Source organism: Mesoplodon densirostris, chromosome 8, assembly GCF_025265405.1.
Source record: "Mesoplodon densirostris isolate mMesDen1 chromosome 8, mMesDen1 primary haplotype, whole genome shotgun sequence".
Taxonomy (NCBI): domain Eukaryota; kingdom Metazoa; phylum Chordata; class Mammalia; order Artiodactyla; family Ziphiidae; genus Mesoplodon; species Mesoplodon densirostris.
In genome coordinates, this window is record NC_082668.1 from 98799146 (window position 1) to 98802574 (window position 3429).

Sequence of the window (3429 nt, forward strand, 5' to 3'; positions counted from 1 at the left end):
TTTCTTTTAATTTATAAAAATAAAAAATTTTTAAAGTTAAAACAGTATTTATTTTCACAAAATGTACACCTCTGTATTTATTGACACCATTTTTCCTCATTATATAGTAGCCTGCTCATTTAAAAAAAATGCTGAATATAGAAAGAATTAAAAAGGTTATTCATAGTTGCTCTAAAGTATAAGCGTAGTTAACCTTTTATTTTATTTTATTATTTTGCTTTAAAGATTTTTTTGATGTGAACCATTTTTATAGTCTTTATTGAATTTGTTACATAATTGCTTCTGTTTTACGTTTTCGGTTTCTTAGCCTCGAGGCATGTGGGATCCTAGCTCCCTGACCAGGGATCCAACCCGCAGCCCCTGCTATTTTTTCCACATTTAGAATACTTTCTTAAGATACATTTCTTGAAATGGAGAAATTTGGTTAAAGGCTATGAACACATTTAAGATTCCTGACACAGACTTACAAACTGCTTTTCAAACAGCTAGTACCAACTTTCATTGCCACTGGAAATGGACAAAGGGAAAATTTTTTACTAATTTGCCAGCAATGATTATAATCACTAAAAACTGTTTTTGTTATTTTGATATGTATCTCATTTTATTTTTCCTTTTTTTGATACCTAGCAAGGTTGAGGGTTTTGTTTTGTTAAAATAAGTTTAAATAAATGTATTTTTTTTAAAATGTATCTGTTCAGGGAATTCCTTGGTGGTCCAGTGGTTAGGACTCTCCACTTATACTGCAGGGGGCCCAGGTTCCATCCCTGGTCAGGGAACTAAGATCCTGCAAGCCGGAACTAGGATCCCACAAGCTGCACGGTGTGGCCCAAAAAAAATGTATCTGTTCATGACTTTTGTCTTATTAAGGTGCTTATGTTTTCATTTCATGTGTACAAGCTCTTTATGGAATAAAGACACAAGCCCTTTTCGGTATATACTCTCCCTCAGAGTTATCTCAAAGGAGAAAAGCGGGAAATGATCACTGAGTTTTGTGCCTTGAAGTCCCTGAAGTCAAACAGAGGCTTAATGCACCTTTCCATTTCCGCACCCCAGCCAAGGGTCTGGCACACAGCAGGTTTTGTACACATGACACAATGGAGGAACACTAGATGTCAATCAGTGCATTGGACTCTGGAGGTCCAGAGACACTGAGACTAACAATGGCAACCATGGCTTCTTAAACTAAGCCTGGGCCAGGAAATGACTTCCTAATAAACCAAACTCTTCTTTTTTTTTTTTTTTTTTGAATGGATAGTAAGAGAGAGTTTTATAGCCAGAGGACAAAAGGATACAAGTAACTGGATAGCATCTGAAACAGCCTGAAAAAAAGAAGGGTAAAAGGAAGGGATGTTGAGAAAGGTTACTGTGTGGAAGGAAACAAATGAAAGCACTCTGAAATCAACAAAACAAATTAGTAAGTATTCTATATCCATTATGTGTAAGGTATGTTGTTGGCCATGGTGGGTGATTTTAAAAGATCCGTGGCCCTACCGTAGCTTATATAATCACTCAATTCAGAAACTTATTAAGCAAATCAAACGTATATTCCTGTAGAATTCTTGGTTACACACACACATACTCATGTACCTATATAACACTGAGACCCACTGAAAGGCATGGGAGAAAGCAACTCCCAAACCAGGTAAGTCTAAAGGATTCTGGGTCCTGCCTTGTCTGCCCTTGTAATGACCAGTTCCTTTTGGTCACAGCATTTGGGGGGGAAAGAGAGAAGAGGTCTCTGTGGCAATATCTGCTGCAATTGAATTTTTTATCTTTCCTCTTACTTCTGCCTTTTTCAGAGTTGTGAGTGAGAAGCTGGCAGGACCCCATACCAAGAAGAGAAAAAGAGGAAACCAAGAGGGAACAATCTTCTTGTGGTAGCTGATGTCTACTTTGTGGTACTATTTTGAGGGGTCATATGGGAAGAAATTTTTATTACATACTTTATAGAATAATTTGTACTAGATGAAATATGTATGTGCTCAGGAATGCCTATAAGACATGATCCCTGTTTCCAAGGGTAGACACGGCAAAAAAAAAAAGAGAAAGATAAAACAATTACAAAACAGGTGTCCTGTGAGGAAGAACTTCAAGTTAGATAACAATTCATAACTTACAAGTTGCTTCTGGTCAAGATAGTGATGTCAGATGACCTTGGAGGACAGCTGTAAGCTGGAAAGAATTTCTTGAACAAACACCTTTAGTCAAGTGAATAATGGTAGCTGAGTACCTAATACTGTGAGGGCAGGCCACTAATGTCCCTCACCTTATGGAGCCATTCATTTTCTTTATGGTGACTTTAACAATTTGGTAAGTACTATTTATTGAACACCTATTATGTCCCAGGTACTTCGCCCAGAGCATTATCTATATTATCACTTATTGATCCCTCCAGGCCCGGTTCATTGCAACTTCTTCTTTTTTTTTTCATTGCCACTTCTTTTGACCCACACCCCATGGTGCATAACCCCACGCTGAATTAATAATTCCATTACTAATTTTTAATTCATAATTAATAACACTCCACTCATTCTGTCCACTCCTTGAATGCAGCACTTCTCATCCTGTAGTCTACATTTCTGGCTGTTCCACTACCTACTGAGCTCAGTAAGAGCAGCACCCATATTTCACTCCAATTTCTTAGCATTTGGTAGTTCCTAAGTAATCTGTTGCGTGAATATTGAGTGGAACTCCATGACTTCAAACTCATTGAAGAATCATGAAATTTTTGAGCAAGGATTTACACTTCTGCTACATACGAGAAAGACTGAACTAGAAAGAGTAACTTGCCTGGGTTTCCCTGATGGTGCAGTGGTTAAGAATCCACCTGCCAGTGCAGGACACACGGGTTCGAGCCCTGGTCCGGGAAGATCCCACATGCTGCGGAGCAACTAAGCCTGCGCGCCACGACTACTGAAGCCTGCGCGCCTAGAGGGCGTGCTCCGCAACAAGAGAAGCCACTGCAATGAGAAGCCTGCGCACCACAATGAAGAGTAGCCCCAGTAGCCCCCGCTTGCCGCAACTAGAAAAAGCCCGCGCACAGCAAGGAAGACCCAACGTAGCCAATACATACATACATACATATATACATAAATAAATACAATTTATTTTAAAAAGAAAGAGTAATTTTCCTGAGGTCACATGAATTTGATAGAATAAGATTAGAATCCAGTTCCCTTGCTTTTCAGTCCACTGTTGTTTCTTTTATCATGGAAAATGCTACCAAACACAACTAAATATCTTTATCTACCAATCTCCTAGCCCCACCCTAATCCTATCAGCAAATTGCCATTGGGCCTTCAGTCTACTTCTGTGATATTAAATTTCCTAAACTATCCCACTTTTTTATATATAGCTTTCCTTTCACAACTTCCCATTCCAAATAGAGCAAAATCCAAACTCCAAATTGGTTGGCTTTTGCTGTAGCAG

General features: G+C 38.7%; 1 non-coding gene across 1 annotated transcript; it reads left to right on the plus strand.

Annotated features, from left to right (window-relative positions):
* The first annotated feature begins 703 nt into the window (after positions 1–703).
* On the plus strand, positions 704–776 carry TRNAI-UAU (transfer RNA isoleucine (anticodon UAU)). The gene has a single exon. It is a non-coding gene; the product is annotated as a tRNA-Ile (tRNA).
* Positions 777–3429: the final 2653 nt, after the last annotated feature.